Consider the following 20153-nt stretch of genomic DNA (forward strand, 5'->3'; position numbering starts at 1 on the left):
TCACAGTTCTTCAATCAGAATTTTGTTTCTGATTCAATTGTGCCTGTACTTGGTTTTGGTTTTCCAGAAACTCCAAGTTTAAATCTGGGGCCGAAGGACAATAGTCTGTTTGTTCCTTCTCTCCACCTTGGCATGCTTCTTGATTTCTTCTCTTCCACTAGAGATCCTCTTCCGTTTCAAACAGACAAAAGCTTTTTTTACTGGGACAAGGAAGGGTTGGTGGGAGTCTCCTCCCAACTATGTGAACAGGAGTATGTCACAGTGGCAAGACTCTGCTCTGGGACAGAGAGACAGTCAAATTGCATTTTGTATGTATCACCTGAGTATCATCAGTTGAGAAGTAAAAAAAAGCATTTTAAATAATACAGTATTGTATATTGGATTCAGAACAATATTATTGTCCTCTTGTATTGATTTATCTTTTTTTTTTTTTTTTTGCAAAGGGGTCCGAATGGCAATCTCCTTCAAAGAGGCAGGAATTCCATTCCACCAACAGGCAGCTAACCTGAGCTGATCTGGTTATATGATCTGGGATATAAAAACAAATATATACTTTGGTTTCATCTGTTAAATACATTACATCTGTCCCCTCTCATACAGGACAGGGCAGAAACCCTTCTTTACAGCATTTCTTCCAATAATCAGTTTGTGTTCAAATCATCTTTAAAATATATGAATATTTTATTTTAAAATGAGCACCCGTAATATTAATGTTCATTAATATTATGGGTGCTCATTCAGGCACACCTTTTTCATTGACAAAAGATGATGAATTGATTAATAGATCAGGAAATCAGCAAGATCTGCTGACTATCATTTCTGTAACAAGAGCAAGAATGACAAAACTTCCATCCTCTCCCGAACTGCTACCAAAAAAGAACCTCTGAGAGAAACCAAGAGTGGCTCTTTTGAAATGAAAGCCTTTCTGAGCTTGATTCTGAAACCGCTTGTCAACTTTCTGGTTTCCCCTTTCCTGGACAAAGCATTTACTCAGAGGGACCCTTGACTTTAACTCTTCACAACTGCTCCTTCTAATTGAGCCAATATTTGGTAGATTACTCCAATTATAGTTAATGGACTTCTATGTTCTAGTGGAAACTCAGTAGGTGAAGGGTGGTTAACCTCAGGTTCTCCAGATGTTTTGATTCCCTCTAAGCCCTAACCAACACACCCTACAGCAAGGTAGTCCAAAGGATCTAGGTGTCAAGACACCACAATAAATTCTGCAAGCCTGTGTTTTCTTATCTCTGATCCAAGCAATCAATTGACTAATCACAGCAGCCTTTTAAAGTCTAGAACATCTTCAGGGGACATGAAGAGCAAAACAAAACAGGAAAATCTTCTTGTTAGATATTATTTAATGCTTCTTTAAAACAATGACAACAACAACAACTAGAGTTTCGAAAACTCTAATTAAACTCATTTACAGCAATGATAAATATGAATAAGCACTTACACACAAACGAGGGGACCCACTCATCCAAAATGCTAATTGTTACTGTGTCTATTGTGATCTGCAACAGCTCCTCCTCTCCTTCAGTGATGCTGTAATTAATTGAAGGGAATTAATTATCATGTTGCGTTATTGCAGTGAACGCCAGTAATGGGGGCTATGTGGGTAATGAATCTTGTTAAATAGGGTATTCTGCTCTATCTGTCACTTACTTTCCCATTCCTCAACAGGCTATCCAATAAAAACAGTCTAAAAAGACATTGTACAGGGCTGCAGAACAGGATGCCAAAGAAAGCCTTCATAGCATACTTTGGATATTGAATCACCTCTCCGCAAGTTATGTATTTCCAACATTGCATATACAAGTTCGTAGTCATTTTAGTCAAAGCACTCAAAAGACAAATGAAATCTCTCCATCTGCTGGCTCCTAAAGAAATAACTGCTCAGTGTTCTTCAGTGAAGTTTAGAGTGTTGATTCCAATTTTTAATTATCATCCCACTAGCTGTGTAATGATGAGTGGAAAAGGGGAAACCATGTTACATAGTATTGATTCTGTAGATCTGGCCCTATATCCAGTGTCTTCTCTTCTCTTCTCTTCTCTTCTCTTCTCTTCTCTTCTCTTCTCTTCTCTTCTCTTCTCTTCTCTTCTCTTCTCTTCTCTTCTCTTCTCTTCTCTTCTCTCCTCTCCTCTCCTCTCCTCTCCTCTCCTCTCCTCTCCTCTCCTCTCCTCTCCTCCTCCCCTCCCCTCCCCTCCCCTTCCCTTCCCTTCCCTTCCCTTCCCTTCCCTTCCCTTCCCTTCCCTTCCCTTCCCTTCCCTTCCCTTCCCTTCCCTTTTTTCTTTTCTTTTCTTTTCTTTTCTTTTCTTTTCTTTTCATTTTTAAAAGATAAGTGGAAAAAACTTATCACTGGCTTCTGGAGATATGGATTTTTGCTTGTTGTCCTATACACATTTCCTAATCTTACTTTAGGCTTCAAAGATAGAGGCAAGAAGGTTTATTTGATTTTTTGGAGAGGAAGAACAAGACTCACAACATGATTCAAGACATGGCTCATGAACATTCTCACAACTACATCTACACCTACACCTATCTATATCTATGGTTGTTGTGACTACTGATACTAATTAATTATATATGTGCTGTTGAGGCATAATGATGCGATCTGAAACAAGATAGGGACAGGAGCAAGTGGTGTGACACATATCATGAATTTATCATGCAAATTATGCAAATTACATAAGTTTGTCATTCATATCATAACATGATTGATGCAAGCTATATCAATTACATCATTTGTGCAATGGAGAATCAGTGTAATATAGTGATGAAAAGCAGGAAAATCCAAGTTCTAGTCCTCTGTTAGGTATGGAATCCGGTTGGGTGACCTTGGGCCAGTCCCTCTCTCTTAGCTCTAGAACAGTGTCAGGCTCTGCAACAAACCTTATGAAGGACACCCTCTTGTTGTATCATGCATTGGTGATTTCACTATAGAACTACACAATGTGCAGTGCAACCAAGCAGAACCAATCTGAAGAAGAGCAGCAACATTATTTGTGTGATGATGTTGTGACATATTGTGACATCATAGCAGCCTCTACCAGATGTCTATGGACAGGGATGACTTCAGTCTCCTTCTCTTTGTAAACAGTTTCAGATATTTAAAACTGCTTAGTGAAATAAATACCTAGTTGCATAATTTGGATATGAAATAGAAGAAGAGGTAAATAGCACAGGAGATAGATGTTAAATAGCATAAGGATCACTTCCACCCAGAATTACCTTCTGGGCTTGTTCAAATAAAAGGCAATGATTGAAATCAGAAATGCCAACTCTCAGAAAATATTTCAGGAGATGTAATAAGATACCATGATGCACTACTAAAAGGTCAAGAAGAATCAACTGGAAAGCACTTGCCTGTTAATCTATTGTCCATTGGAGCCAGCGAGGTGTCTCATTTCCAGAACAAGATTGGAAGCCTTACTGAAAAATATTGACAAACCATAGAGGTGTTCCTTCCTCCTGGCCCTGAGTCACCCTTCTAAAGTTCATTGGTTCTTCAAGACCTTTGGTTTGATGGAGGGAAAAATACATTTTGATTGTGAAAGTGATGCCGTTGTTTTAGCTTTCCCGTGTTCACAGCTGAAACTGTAGTTTTAATGTATTGATTGGGTGAAGTGGTTTTAAATCAATGTTGTATTCCTACTTTAGCAGTTTGGGGAAAGTGGGGATAAATGCTTCAGATTAATTAGTAGCTATGGCCAGTTTGAACCTGATGGAGTAGGGATCTATTTCAACATAAAATCAGCTTCATGTAGTCGTCTCACCAGCCATTGTGGACTAGAATTTTCCAAGACTCAGATTCCTGACAAATTCAAGTCAAAATCTTTAAAATGGCAACATCAGTCTCTTGAAACTGTACTCTATTTTGACTCTACCAAGATCCAATGATTGAATGAGCAGCAGAGAAACTGATCTGATGTGTCTAGAGAGGCAGGTGGCATTGACAGGTTCAGGGTAGATGTGTTGATGAGACCACTCAGGAAGTATGACTAGGTACTTGGGATTTTATGTACACTAAAGATGCAGACAAGGGGACAAACACAGCCTTGTGGGCTATTGATGAAGGAGAAGTCATTAGCTCTCAATTCATAGGAGAAAAAGCAGAAAATGGAAGGAGAGAGCCTAAAGCAAAAGAGAATTTTAGCTTGGGAAAAAAAGACACCTAAGGAGAAATGCAGTCCTGCCTTTATTTTATTTCTTTTAACACCCCAATAAAGAGGAGCAGAGGGCGCTATGGCATTTCTTATGCTATCCTCCTTTGTTTGAATGGCATCACCTGTCATTTTCCACTGCAGTGGTCTCATTGCCTTTCCCCCCCTCTTTATGTTTTTCATTACTCTGCCACACTCATTAGTCACTGACAACATCCTGTGAGTGCCAGAGGATTCACAAGAGGCCAGGTCAAGGATGTGAGCAGCAAGACGGGACAAAGCAGTTGAAAGCTCCAAAGCACTGGGGCCTGCAGTAATGCTACGAAATAAGGCAATGGGGGCTGTGGTGACTATATGATAGTGGTTTTTGTAAAAGGGCGAAATACGTGTTCGTGATGAAGTGCAGCAAATCCCCCAGAATGTGCCATCTGGCTGGATTTCTGCCTTTAGCCAATCCCAAAAGGGCTGAAGGTTTGGTTTGCTGTAAGGGGAAAAAGTTTGAAGATGGAGGCCTCTGGCAGGTGGGAAGATGATGATCACTTTTTATTTTTGACTTCCAGAATCTCAGAAAGGTTTGTTGGAAGACTGCAACTATTCAGTGAAATTCCCCAGAACAGACTTCAGCAACTTCTGACTTAAGGTGGACTCTAACAAGCCAACTTATAAGATGGTTTACTAGGAATGTAATAAACCAGTTTTTTTTTTAAGTTTTGCTACTTGTTTGTGATTGCAAAAGGAGGAGATAGTGAGACATTTGGCAGTCCACAAAATAGGGCTCAGCCATGTACAGTAAACATAGCTGTAAGTTAGCTATGACTACTAATAATATCCACAAACTATATGGAAATAGATGCCATTGAAATATTTCAGTGACAATAGCATTAAGAATAATAACTATTTACAATATTATATACCTAGATAACCATCAAGCTATTTCTTTTTTTCAGAGGAAACCGTCATGCAAAGTGCAGAAAGGGAGTAAGAAATAGTGAAGCAAATTAAATTAATTAAAGAAAAGGAAAGGAAATGCAGCCTCATCTGCATTTACACCAATACAGTTCACTATATCTCTTCATATCTTTCTATCTTTGCAAGCCATCCTGGCTTCCACTATATCCATACATTGATTTTACACTTGTCACACCTCTTTTTGAGGATTTCAAGTCCATCCAACTATGATTTCCTTGGTAATCTTCTCCCTCTCAATCCATTCACTCTTCTCTCATTTTTTAAAATTCAACCTTCATTCATTCTCTCTGTAATATCAAATGACCGAAAAATATATCTTTCGTACTGATCACTCACCTTTATATTCAGTCCACATTCATTCATCACCTATTTGTTCTTAACTCCAATCTCTTCTTGTTTCACTGCATATGCATCTTAAATATCCTATTCTCATTGCATTCAACTTACTTGGATGTTTCTCCCGACATACCTAATTCTCAGTTCCATATAACAAAGAAACGTGCTTTTATATGCTGCCATTTTTGCTTCATTTGTTAAACATTTATTCATCCATACTACTTTTCTACCAGAATTTGCACATCTAAATATTCTTCCATCTAGTTTCCTGTCTTTAGTAAACCTTCTACCGAGATACACAGATTCACAAACTTGCTCTTGGTTTGTTGCAATTTATGTATAACTTGCCATCATGCACATTTTCTCCTGTTAGATGCAAGTATCTCAGTCTATTATATGTATTAGTTTTCCGATCCACTACTTGTTACATCATATAATCTGTTTAGCATTAGCTGCAAATCATTCAGATTCTCAGCCAACCCCTCAGCATTGTCTGCATGCAAAAATACACCCATATTTATGTCCCCAGTCAACATGCCTCCAGTGTTGTCAAGCATTCCTTATTCATTTCTCCTTAAATACATTAAACCACCAAGAGGACATCACACATTCTTGCCTTACCCCCTCCTCAACGTTGAACCATTTGCTAAGCATTCTATTTATTTTCCCTTAGGCTTTCTTTCCTTATCTATTGTTCTTTCGAGGTTCATCAGCTGACCTTCATCTCCATATTCATCAGAACATTCCATACTTTAAGCCTGTGCACTTAATCTTATTTTATGCTTTTTATAAATCAAGCATAAAAATAAACATTCTTTCTCATTTTCATACAGTTTTCAATGGCTTGCTGAAGAGCAAGAATCTTAGCTGCACACTCCCTGCCCAGAATATTTGTGGGACTGCCTCTCCCTGAGGTATCTGCCTGTCCTACCAGGTCCGATAGGGTATTTGTGCTCCAGATCCCTCCCTTAAATTATTGCCATCTGGTGGGACCTCAGAGATGCACCTTTTCAGCAACTGTCCTGACCCTTTAGAACAGCCTCCCCCTTGAGATTCAGAAGGCCCCCATCCTATTAGCCTTCCAGAGGGCTATAAAGAACTGGCTCTTTGCTCAGGCACTGAGCTAGGATAGGAGTAAGCCAAGAAAATGCAAACTTAAATATAGAGTTAGTGTGATGTTGTGACCCTGTGGTTGAGATATATGGTGGTGTGGCTTCAGTTGATCATATTTATTCTATTTATATTGAATGTCATTGTTCGCCACCTAGGATGATCATGTATACAATAGGTGGCCATATAAGTTTTCTAAATAAATAAAACTTCAGCGCACTTCCCAAATTTTGCTCACTATCATCATTTCAGCCAGAATTCTATGGAAACCTTCCCAGACAAGCTAATCCTTCCACAGATTTTATGTTTGTTCTTGCTACCTTTCAATAGGCAACAAGAACGGCTTTCTTCCCCTTGCCAGACACTGCAAAGAAATTTAGAGATGACCTTAGAGATAAGGAAAGAATGAATGAGCCATTAAGAGGGAATTTGCAGAAAATATTATATCATCCTGAGAAAGAAGGGTGAGGAAGAAATTCAAAATAACCCTGCCTTGGTTTCCTTTAGTATAAGTTGGAACTGAGGAAAAACTTGGACTGGCTTTCAGAATTGATGTTGGCCCTTCAAAATGGCTCAGTGAAGAACACTGAGATTTCGTGAATGCCCTTGATTGTTGTAGGGTGGGATAGCAGAACCCTGAGAGCCTGTTCCAAGTTTCTCTATTGGTGAAGTCAGAGATAGCTCTCCTAATGCTCTTCCTATGACTTGTCAGCTGGCTTTTTCTAAATACAGGTCCAGCACTCTTCTAGAAAAGCACTAAATCCATGTCCAAAGAATGGAACAGTAGGGAGAGATCGCACACGCAGTAGAGGGGCGCAAGAGGGAGGTCTCTTGATACTCTGGGAAAACACTTTCCTATTTTAGCACAGTCAGCAGCACCATGCTGCTGACCTGTCTCTTGAACCAGTTGAGCCCTAGGCACCCTCCTACACTCATTTAAACCTGCCATCTCCAAACAATGGGTGGTTTGAGTGGGTTTTTTCCCCTCTGCTGGCAGGTGACACTCAGTGGGAGGGGTAACGTGGAGTCCACCAATTGTTCTCCTTAACCTGTCCTGCATCAAAAATCTAAGACTACCACTACTTGCCTGCCTCATTTTTGAGTCAGATTACAACTCAATCATTGAAGCGGTGCAATTTATGCCAGCCCACTTTCTGCTTACTTATGAACTGGAAGCCAGCATGTTAATACAGCTGTGAGTATCAACCACTGTGTAGGCTAGGTTAATGGCCTTAGTTGTAGCTGAGCCAGATGCGTCATTCCCTGCTAATAGCAAGGACAGTATCAGTCAGTTCTGGCACATACTGGCCAGGATGCTACAAGCACAACCAAAACTCAGTTTTACCCCAGGGATCTTCATGCTGTTCTATGCAAGTTAGGATCTCAGTTTAGAGACAGCTGAGCATACTCTTGCCTGCATCCCATCAACTAGAAAGTACACACAGAGTCCAGACACAGGATGCATAATCATAATGAAGTTCTGTAATATATAAAGTTTAATTAGCAAGCAAATCCCACCATATTAGCAATGGAACAATAGCCCAGTTGATCCAGCATTATATAAGTTATGTAGGCATCATAGAAAAGGGAGAATTCATTTTTACAAAATATAACAATAGGCAGTAGGGTCAATGGCTTCAAAACGCATTTAACCATGAATTAGTCTGTTGGTAATTATAATGAAGAAATACATAACAGGCATTAAAATATGGTTAGTTCTTTGGGGTTTGAGACTCTTCCCTCCAATGGTCAAATATTTTTTGACAAGTGATGGATGTTGATATGTTTTGATTTTTATTCTGTATTTTATGTTCTAACCCAATGTATATATGTTGGGATATGGGCCACTCAGAGTTATTTCCCATTGAAGTGGCCAATTAGCCCAGTAAAAAGACTTTATCATCTATCTATCATCTATCTTGGTGTTCCAGAGCCTTATAAGTTCAGGTTGCTAGAAGGAATAGGGACAGACTGCCTTCTGCTCTTTAAGGGTTGGAGAAAAGTGCAAACCCAGTTTGTGAAATTGTTTGAGACATGACAAAGGAACTATAGGCCAGTCAGCTCAAAATCTGCTCTGGAGAAAATGGCTGAAAGTATTTAAAAAGAGAAAACATATGAACCCAAAGAAGACCAAGCCTTGCTGAAAAGAAACATCATGGCTTCTGCAAAGATAAGCCTTGTCTCATACATTTCTACATTCTTTTGAAGGTGTCAACAAGCATGCAGACAAGGGTGACCCAATAAATACTGTATGAAGGGACTTCAAGAAACCTTTGACAGTCTTTTGTCAAAGCCTTTTGAGCAAACTCAGCTGTCATGGGATAAGAGGACAGGTACTGCCTTGGACTGACAACTAGTTATTAAGCAGGAAACACAGAGTTGGAATAGAGGGACAATTCTTATACTAGAAAGATCTGTGAAATGGGATCTCCCAGGAACTGGTATTGGGAAGGTGCCTTTTTACATTTTATGTTAATGATCTAGAGTTAAATCTAAGCAATAAAATGGAAGTTAGCACAGATTTTCTTTGACAAACTGCTCTGGGCCATGGATACAACTGGATTTACCTTGCTGAAGAGAAGAAGCCACCCAATTCAACTTAGCAATTTGGGTGACTTTGAATTACTACTCTCAGCCTTCTCCTCTAGCACTGGCTGAAGAGCTTTCTTGGATGGGAGACATCAGGCTTGCCTACAGATTTTGCCGAAGCCACCTGGTCTGGAAGACCTTCAGTCTGTGCCAAGGGGTCTCCATACTGGGGATCTTCAGCACAGCCTGCAAGTAATCATGTAGCCTTTCCTAAGTCCCCCAGCCTACAAGCCCTTCAGCCAGCCCAGAGATGGGAAAAATCTCCTCATTTCAGCCTTCCCCCATAGGTCTTCCTGGGCCTTTCATTCCTTCTCTTTTTAGGTCACTGAACTCTCAATCAGTCAACAGCTGGACAAAGTTAGGGAGAATTCAGTGGTGCAAAAGAAGTGTTCTGCACACCCAGTTCTTTCTCAACTGCTTGCCGGTGCAAAATATGGGCCTGGATGGTTTTGAAAGTGGACTGGACAGGTTTATGGAGAAGCAGCTATTGATGACTACTTAGAATGATGACTGTTAATTACCTGAATCATAGGCAGGTAATTAATTTAAATACTGATTGCTGGGAAATTATGATGAAAGGGGATATTGTCCTCCAATTCAGGCTTATGAACTTCCTAAAATTATCCAATTGACCATCATATGACACTGAATGTGGGATTAGATGGACCTATGACCAAATCTAGCTGGGTTGTTCTTATGCACCCTTTCAGGTTAGCTGCTACTAAAACAGAATGCTAACCTAGATAAACCGTGATCTGAATTAACAGCATTATTATTTTCTTCTTATGAGCGGTAAGTCCAAAGCAATTGTGAACCAAACCTGCATAAATCCATCTGCTTTGGTATGGAAACTGCAGAAGGATTACCAAATAAGATGCTTTCTTTGGGCTACATCTGAAATCCTTATCTATTCAGAGATCCTATTTTAGTTCCTAATATGAACAAATATTTTGGGTTTGTATCTGAAGCCATTTTTCAGTCTGATTGTGTTCCTATGGAATTACAACCAAATGTTCCATGAAGTATTAACATTTTCCCATGAATTACATCAGTCTAGTCTAAAAATATATCTGTTTGTCATAGCATATTTCCATGTGGATGAGAGAGAAATTCAAGGCAGTCCTTATCATTAGCATCACTGTCATGTGAGTGGCTACCTTTTAAGTGGACTTCAGAGAGAGCTTGAATCAGGAATTCAGAGACTGCAGAACAATACAGATCTGTCAGTAGGCATAGAATAGATGTGACCACAATGGAATGTTACCCATATAAATCTGGGAAGGGAGGCAGGAATGGGTGTGGGTGTCTGGAGCTGAAATCTTTCAGTTTGAAGTCCATTTAAAGCAGTCTTTAATGGCTAGACGTAAATATGTCCTATTAAGTTTTCCAGACTTCTCTTCTCTTCTCTTCTCTTCTCTTCTCTTCTCTTCTCTTCTCTTCTCTTCTCTTCTCTTCTCTTCTCTTCTCTTCTCTTCTCTTCTCTTCTCTTCTCTTCTCTTCTCTTCTCTTCTCTTCTCTTCTCTTCTCTTCTCTTCTCTTCTCTTCTCTTCTCTTCTCTCCTCTCCTCTCCTCTCCTCTCCTCTCCTCTCCCCTCCCCTCCCCTCCCCTCCCCCTCCCTCCCCTCCTCCTCCTCCTCCTCCTCCTCCTCCTCCTCCTCCTCCTCCTCCTCCTCCTCCTCCTCCTCCTCCTCCTTCTTCTTCTTCTTCTTCTTCTTCTTCTTCTTCTTCTTCTTCTTCTTCTTCTTCTTCTTCTTCTTCTTCTTCTTCTTCTTCTTCTTCTTCTTCTTCTTCTCTGCTCTCACTCTCAGACAAAGCCACAGTCTCCACTTTTCCTGGGATTGCACTGCAGCTGTGAAAAACAGCCATGAGATTCCAGGAAAAGACACAGCTGTTTTAAGGAATTGCTGGTATATGCCAGGTGAATATCCTAAGCACCTTTTGCTTTTGAATCCAAAGTGCAGTAAAAATGCAAAGTTTACTCATCTCAAGAGAGATCTAGCTCTATCAGTCTCCCCTTCTAGCTATCATTTATCATATCTATATCATTATATATAAATGTCATATATTTCAGTATCAGCATTTGTTTTCTTTTCTCACTGACTAAACATACAGGTGGTAAGGAGGTCAGGGGTCATATGTGTGAATGTTGATGACTCTGGTGTCACAAAGCTAAAAAAAGTCATTTCCAGAGTTTCTGATTGCTTTTAATGGGCTGCCAACAGATGGCTGGCAGTGACAGAGCAATTTCCAGGAGCAGAAGCAAAGTTCTTCCTGTATGTGGTAGATCTTGGCATAGAAGGATTTGTGCCACCCCACAGGAGGTAGATGACTATGGCAAGTGTGGAGGTGGGCAAGATTAACCAATGCACCCACTATAATTCTCATACATTCTTGAATGATTTAGCTGGAGTCATATGAACTAGAGCACTTTGGACAACTACAATGTGATGGGGGAAAGATGTACGTTCAGACTTGCAAGACTGATGTCAGCTTTATGAGGTAGACCAGACAAAAACCTTGACCAAATGAGCTAATTCTACTTTATTGGAAAGCTACATTGACAGAATCTTGCAAGTCTGAACATACATATCTCCCCCTGTCTCCTTTAGAGCCTGAGAAACTAGGAAGGATCTCTTCTGAGGATCTTGCCCTGTCCACATTCCTGCTGCAGGCTCAGCTGCTTTTTATCTTACTTTTTCTACACACAGTGTCTTGTTTCTAGTCTTACTTTTTGTTGTCATGGTGAACAATTTATAAATAATCCCCTTCCCCTTTCCTAACAACCTTTTACACACAGAAGTATGGTTATATCTTCCCTTTCATAGATTCCCACCCTCTCTGACAAAGTGTAAGTTCTTTCAACAGTTCCCTAAACAGTTTCCTTCCCAAACAATTTTTTCCCACTGGATTCTTCTGACGCTATCCTAGATTATTTCTCTTTTGAAGTGTATGCCCACACTGAAAATTAAACTTAGATGAGGCCCAATTTTTGTGGGGTAAGGGGCACTCCTTCTATTTCAGATTAAAGCAATCGACTGTGGTTTTCTGGCTGAAAATAAGTTCTGCACGTTTCATGCTTGAGCAACTGTTGCTTGATTATGTAATGCATCAATCACAGCTGATTTATTATGCACACATTCCATTCAACGTCATGCAATGCCAGCCAATGCTAATTAAGTGCCCTCTGTTCTTTATAACAGAACACAGTGGTAACAGGGACAGGTGAGAAATGGATGACAGAAGGCAAAAGGAGGGCTTGATCCAGGTCGGTTCTAGATAAGATGTGCCTAGATGTGTGTAGGCTGCTTTTTCTTCAGCTGATGCTATTCCATAATAACCCATTTTGAAAGTGAGCTCTGCTAAGGTTGTAGCTAAATAAGCACAGCATGATACCATCATTGGAGCAATGAATGCAATGGTACAGAAGCACCTTGGAACCTACTGCACCAAATAGGGACAGTAGGGTGTAACTAGAGAGTCAAGGAGTTACCCTGTGTCCTCTATTCTCTATTACTCTGCCTGCTATTTATCTATGGGGTTGCTAAACTGTGGTTAGTCTTTCTTCCTTTTTTCCAAAGCACATGCACACAGAGCGCAAGGTTTTTCTTTTTCTTTTTGACTCTCTTCCTGTTAGGATGCAGTTAACTTAGGGCTAGGCTTTGCTTTTCCATATAATATGTTTAGTATAAATAAATCTTTCTGTTGTAAAACCTCAGATCAGGTTCCTTTGCTCAAGAACTTCCATATGCATGCACAGAATGGTTCACTCTCTAAGTTACTGTCAAGGTTCTGGAACGAAACTGGGGAGACTCAAATTCAAGTTTCACTTAACCCTGCAGCTTACTGGCTTTGGGTCTGTTACCTGGCTCATTTATTTATTTTTAATTATGGCTGCCCATCTCACAACAGTGATTCTTGGGGGTGTACAAGGCTTAAAACACACACCACAACATATAACCCACAGCACCCAAGTTTAAAACAATCATCCCAACCATAGAAAAGCACATCAACAGCAGCAGAGCTCAGCTAACCTCCTGGCCCTAACAGTCTTCAGTGCCTTATGAAAGGCTAACAAGTTGATCCATTTGGCTCTTTTGGGGGAGATGCTGTTCCACAGGGCAGGCACAGCAAGATGAAGGGATCTGGACCATGTCCTCTCTGCTAGATCTGGTGGGCTGAGCAGAGACAATGGGAAAGAGCCTGGCCTTGTGCCATGCAGGGCTTTATAAGTGGTAAACAGGACCTTGAACCTCACCTGGAGCCAGTGCAGCTGGTGGAACAGTGGTGTTATATGAGCATAATGAGAAACATCAAAAACTGCCCGTGTTGCTGCATTCTGGGCCCGCTGGGGCTCCTCAATGCTCTTCAAGGGCAGTGTGTTACAGTATCCAAAGGTGACTAAGGCAGGAGTCACTGTAAGCAAGGCCTCTCAGTCTAGGAAGGGTGTAATTGGTGCACAAGATGAACTCATGCAAAGCCCCCTTAGCCATGGCTGCCATATTCCAAATCACAGCTTCAGAATGAATATCCAAATCCAACTGATGTGTCAGATCAAAGTGAGTGTCAGGTCCAAGAACAAAAGTGAAATAGTCCAGTTGAGTTCAGTTCCTTTATTTGCTTACACCTTATAGCCAGAATCTTGCCAGACTAAATCTATCCTACTGCAACTAGTGGATACACCCTGGGAGATTCCAGGGAGTGGCTGTCCTGAACCTCTTTCGCTCCCCACGCTCCCCCTGTGGACTGTGTTGTCTCTTGTCTCTTTTCCTTTCTTGAAATGCACCCCCTCCTTCCTGATAGCCTTGATCCGTGCTGCAATCCACCACAGTGAGTGCTTTTAAACTAATTTGGCAATTCTGGGACTAGAGGGTATTCATTCTAAACCTGTGATTTGGAAGTGTGATTTGATTCTAAATTTTGTTTTGAAAGGATGATTTGGCTAAATTAAAGGTCCAAATCAAAGATTTGCTCAGCCTATGAGGGACCACTAAGCTCTTTGCTCAGCAAGCTTTCAGAAGATCAAACAACCATTCTCAAACACCTGGATATATACACATACTTTTTATTGAAGCCACAATTCAAATCAATGAGGCAAATCAACTTGATTTAACTCTTCAAATCAAATAGATGATTTGACTAATCTCATCCAGTTGAATCCACAGCATGAATTGGTTCTTGGGTGATTTGCAAGATCACAGAGAGAACTTGCTAGAGGGCTGGAACACACGGGAAATAGGTTTTCAATTGTGGAAGCAAGTTTTCTTCTTCCTGACATAGTTCTAATTGCTTTAATTAATGGATGTATTGCACTTTAATTGTACTGTATCAGTCTGCAATTCAATCGTGATAATTTAAAAATTAGTGTGAAAATTTCCTAGGATTGTTGTGCACATTTCTTGCAACATACACATTGCTGTATATACTTTCCTTAGCAAAGCAGATTTCTGAAACTTTCTCTGAACTTACTGTAGCATTGTGTATATTGGTGCTAATACGTGCATCTTTGGGGGCATTTATCCCTAACATCTACATCTGGAAGCGTGCTTTTTGAACTGTAAGTGGCACCTCACAGAAAAAGTGGAAAAGTGTTGGTTTGAGCACAGAAATGCATTTCAGTTCACTTATATATCAGGGAATTATGAGTTGGGTCTTGAAATTTACATGGAAGCTTGAATGAAATACATTTCTCACTCACCCCTATTTGTAAAGTTACTTTAGAAAGAAAGTAGGCAAGGTCCCATCCTCAAAACCCAACAAATACATTTTTGTAAATCAATCAACAATACAGGGGTTAGGTCCTCCATTTTGGTGTGGGTTTCTATTTCATTCCTAGTGTCATTTCCCCCACATTTTCTGGACTTGTGGAGGGTTAAGAGATGCAATTAACAGGAGAAGCCATACAGAGACCTACAGGAAAGCTGAACAATGTTTTAAAAGTGTTTTTGCTTCCCCCATTAGTCTGAACGTGACGCAGTTATTTCTCTCCCAAATGATCCATTAGGGTTGCGCAAAGCATTCCAAGGAGTACTTCCCAAAGCACTAAATCAGTCCCAGAAGGGTCAGTGTTCTGCCTTAAGGGCTTTCCAGGGGTGATTTGCCTTCTGCTGGAACTGTCAGTAAAGCAACATGTCTGTAAGGTACACACAGATATTCCCTGGAAGGCCCTCAAAATCACTGCACTGGGGGACTCTGCCTCAACGATTAGCAGAGAAGCACTTGGTAGGCCAACATACTCTTCAGAGCACCCTTTGAATGTCATCTGAGCAAGCCCTCAAAGTTTCTAGAAGATGCACCTACCTTAACATTCTTAAAATGTTCTATTTTGCCTGCAGAGCACCTCTTAATTGCTTTGCACATCTCTACTGCCCACTGGTTTGCCCATCCTGGCTCTACTGAGTAGCCCAGGCCAAGGGACTCCCTGATGGTCTTTAGTCAAAGTTCTCCCTGAAACTGGATTTATTTTCACTATTGTTTCAGAGTCTAACAATGTATGAGTATGTAAGTCCACATTATTGTTTTCCCCAGTGGGATGACATCTGCACATGTCCATGTTTTCCTTGGATCTAAAGCATCTTTTTAAACACTCTGCCTGATGCTCCTGCCCAGAAAAAGTAAACGAAAGGCATCACGTGCAAAAGTCAATCAAGAGCCTATTTTCTCTAGCAAATCCACTCCACTCATCCTTCAAAGAGCAGGAGTTTCTCTTCACCCATCCCCTTTCTTCTTGAAATAAACGTGAAAGAAACAGCTCGCGTGCTGGCATGGAAAATTGTCTGAGCCTGCCTGCGTTTCCTTCAAGAGCTGTAGGTGTCAGTATAAACATGGCTTTGAGGTCAGCTTGTTCTGGGTTGTCATTCGAACCCATTGAGTTGTCCATATTATTGAAGGAGTCGGCATTCAGATGTTCAGCATGCAGGGGACGTTGTCTGCTCGGCTGTTTGAAGCTTTGGCAGCAGCAGATGACATCTGGTGACTAATGGGCTCAGATGTGAAAGCTGTTCCCACAATGCTTTGGGCTGCAGCTGCTCCAAAGCCACAGCAAGAAGCTGGAAACAGTGAAGAGAGGATCTGTTGAGGGGGAGGGGGAAAAATCCCCTGCACAAATCAATACCTCCTGATTTCTGAGGAAGTCAAACATGGCCTCGACTGCAAATCAGTTCTCCCGTTCAGGCACTGGTAGTTAAATGGAAAAGGTCCATGTAGTGTCCTGCTTTTCTGAAGCATAACTTTTTTGAAAATGGCAGCACATTCTGTGCTGAATCCTGCTGAAATGAAGTTTGATCTTTTCCAGGCACAGGGGAAAAAAAAAGTCTTTGGATTTCTTTTGTTTGAAGAGAATTGCTTGCAAGGGAGGGACGAAGAACGGGAGGGAGAGGCAGGACACACTTCAGGGTAAAGCTAAGATTCTGCGCACATGGAGCACGTGCATTTTCCTCTGTGCTCAGGCCGGCTCAAGGCTGTTTTACAGAATAGCCGAAGGAAACCCCCTCCTAGATCAGATTGGCTTCATCCATTAATTTCCATGGCTTGGGATGAATTAGAATAACATACCTAGCTGGTTCTGCAACAAGATTTCTTTCAATTTTTAATTAAGACCCAGCTTAAATCTTAGTCTTCTGTAAAGCTTTTGACTTCACCTTTAAATCTTTTTGCCACAAGAATGGGATGAAAGTGCATTGCCTTCCTTCTTTCTCTTTCAATAATGGTGCACATGTATGCAAATGATATGCGTGTGATATTACATGTACACATGTGTGCCCAACAGAGGTCTCTCTCTGTCTCTCTCTGTCTCTCTCTGTCTCTCTCTCTCTATGTGTGTGTGTTCTGTGGCTGTGTATGTCTTTTGTAAAGGGCTGTTGTGCACATGTTAATCGTTACTAATAACAATACCAATAGCTGAAATTTAGAAATCTAGATTTTTCTATTAAAAATGTAAGAAAGATGGCTTGATGAACAGGTCGTAGCACTTGGAAGGGCAGAGCATTTTTAGGAATAGAAATGGGGGTGGGGGGAACCCCAGGGATTAGAATTCATCAAAATAAAGATAAGGATGCTGCTAAGATACTACAGTAATAAGGTAAAGGCTCAGGGAGCTTCATTTAATGCAATGGAACAGCATAGATAAAATGTAATGTAATTTCAGCACAAGGAGGAGGAAATCAAGACAAAGTGCTTCAATTGATCTTATTTTAGAGCAAGAAACCCTTAGAACCTCATTTTTCTGCAAGCTACGCATGGTTGGAAACTCAAAGTGTGTGTGTGTATTTATCATAAATGTTAAATGAGCTAATCATTCTGGCTCCTTAGACAACTTAGGGGTAATATTTCCCCAAACAGTTGGACTTTTGAGCTGTAGGTAATTAAGACAAGATGGAATAGCTAAGTAAATATAAAGAGGAATGAAGGAGAAGGTAGCTAAGTGTATGGGTAACTACATTTGGCTTGAAAGTCTTAATGTAACATCCTCCACTTCCAAGTTGCTACTGAATGAGGAAACCTCTGAGTTTAGAGTCAGTAATTCATAAACTCCATATGTTATAATTACAAATGACTATCAGCAATTCATCCCAGATTCTGATAATAATTCTGCAACTATTTTTGTATACTCAGAAGGAGGAGTTATATAAAAATATTGAACTCATACTGCAATTGAGTTGTCTCATGAATGGACATTGGCTAGAACGCCACAAAGGTCCCTTAATCAGCAATGGGTGTTTCCCAGTGTATCGAGCTGGTTTAAATAAGGAGAATCTAATAAAAACTCTAGCTCAGAATCATTACACACACCCGAATAAAAGGGAGAGTCTAGGGAAGGTGCTGGGGAAATCACAAGGGACAGAATGGGAGCCAAGCAAAAGCCGATTGATCCCTTACTGAATTCCTGAGTCAAGAGTGCTGGATATCTGAAATTAAGGGCAGTTCCAGAGTTCAAGCAAAGAAGCAACAACTATGAGGAGACCCAATTTGGGGTAGAAGAAGAGATCTATACTCTGATTCTAGGGAAGGTAAGGGAATTACAAGGAACTAAAGTCACTACTGAGGCCATGGTGTTAAGAGACTACTGTGGTTGATAGAAAGTTGCAGTAAGTGTATAAATCAAAAAGTTAGGAAAGAGCTGCTGAGGTGGTGATTCAGGAAAGACTACCAAAGACTTCCCATGTTGAAAATACTCTCGTGGGTTGGTTAAGCAGAATGAGAACTTGATGAGCACAAAACATGTTCATGTTTGAGGAGTTCCTAAGCTTTCCAAATTAAGAGAAGTAGTAGGCATCTACTATAGTAAAGGTGTGGCCAGGAAATTAATTTAATGTGTTGGGGAAGGAAGGAAAGATGACAAGAAAAGGCAATAACACAAAATGGATTGGATGGGGTCAGGATTTCCTCTTTTTTCTCCTCAGGATTTTTAAGAGGGTGATTCCCCACCCCCCTCTTTTTACAATGAAGTGGTTATGGGTTTCCTTCTTTAAAAGGATGGAAGCCACTTCACCAGTTTTTGGCTAGAGGTAACAAATGGGGGTTCAAATTGCCAATCCCTGCTTTGATTGAATCCCAGTGTCTCCCAGCCTGCAACAAACAGTTGCAATTAAATTTCAGTGCAACACATTTGAAGAAATTGTGGAAGAATATTGCAGAGCCAGATACACATGCAAAAAAAAAAAAAAATCCTCCCCCCTCTGGGATTGTTGAAAGGAAAGGAAAGGAAAGGAAAGGAAAGGAAAGGAAAGGAAAGGAAAGGAAAGGAAAGGAAAGGAAAGGAAAGGAAAGGAAAGGAAATGCAGCGTATTAACTTTGTAAGTGAATTTTATAAATAAAATTATGTGACCCACCCCAAACTGAGGTTGAAGGACAGTGTGGTACCCTAATCCAAAGCCTTATATTTAACTCTCTCCCACCCCCCAGACTTATTCATTGATTGGCTTAGGGGTCGGTCCTTTGGGTGTTAAGCTGAGACAGAGGGCTACCAGCCACAGAGGGTGGAGAATTCTTTTTTCTTTGCTCTTCATCACAAGAGAGGAAGTATAAATGAGATCAAGGGGGATTAGATTCCCCCCCCCCCCGAAGTGATGTATCAAGATGCACTTGGAGAATCTCAAAGTTTCAGCATGTTCCCTACTAGGAGCAGAGTACAGTGGTACCTCGGTTCACGGACTTAATTCGTTCTGCGACTCTGGTCGCGAACCGAATTGGTCGTGAACCAAATCAAATTTTCCCATAACGTTCGATGTAAATACGGTTAATCCATTCTGACCCCTCCGAATTTGGTCACGACCCGATTTTTGATCATGTCCCGAATCAAATTTCCCCATAAGGTTCAATGTAATTACAGTTAATCCATTCTGAACCATATGTTTTTGTTTTTTTAAACCACAAAAATATGACACAAAGTACAGTACGAAGAGAGAGAACGCTAACCTTGCTCGACGCGACTTCTGGCGTGGAGGACAGGAAGGCGGGTGGGGAGGCGGTTACTGCTTGGAGGGAGAGTCCCCCTCCCTACAGGAAGCCGCGACCACGTATCACGGCAGGGAAAATGGCCGCGAATCCTGTTCGTCACCCGATCCGGCGTTCGCGAACGGAGGCAAAATTTTGCGAACGGAGCTGTTCGTGAACCGAATTGTTCATGAACAGAAGCGTTCGTGAACCGAGGTACCACTGTAGCAGAAACTTTATTTTTCATTACAGTTCCTCAATCAAATATTGTGCATCTATTCATTCCAAGGAGCTGGTCTAGCAGATCTACATGCCCATCATGAAGGTAATTTTGGGGTCCTGAGAAAAATGATGCTGCAACTCCCACAGACTCATGTGATGGCAAAAAGGATGAGTTCTTTCAGTCAGACACCAGGAAACGTTTAACACTAGTGCTGAAAGGCAAGTGATTCCCACGGCTCGCAGGCCCTCCGCTTCCAAATAAACCACAGCTCTTGATTCAGAAGTGGAGCAAAAACAATCTAAACAGAAGTGGAATAGCAGAAGACATTGCAC

The 20153-nt window shown here is 40.9% G+C and overlaps 1 long non-coding RNA gene across 1 annotated transcript in view; it reads right to left on the reverse strand.

Annotated features, from left to right (window-relative positions):
• Positions 1-1588, reverse strand: part of LOC148216918 (uncharacterized) — a 35331-nt gene extending 33743 nt beyond the window's left edge. The window contains exon 1 of the long non-coding RNA XR_015793819.1: positions 1457-1588. This is a non-coding gene — a long non-coding RNA (uncharacterized LOC148216918). The remainder of the gene's footprint in view (positions 1-1456) is intronic.
• Between the last annotated feature and the right edge of the window lie 18565 nt (positions 1589-20153).

The sequence above is a fragment of the Python bivittatus genome, unplaced genomic scaffold (assembly GCF_059951505.1).
Source record: "Python bivittatus isolate LINGU-HERP-01145 unplaced genomic scaffold, Pbiv_v1 ctg000050_np1212, whole genome shotgun sequence".
NCBI lineage: Eukaryota > Metazoa > Chordata > Lepidosauria > Squamata > Pythonidae > Python > Python bivittatus.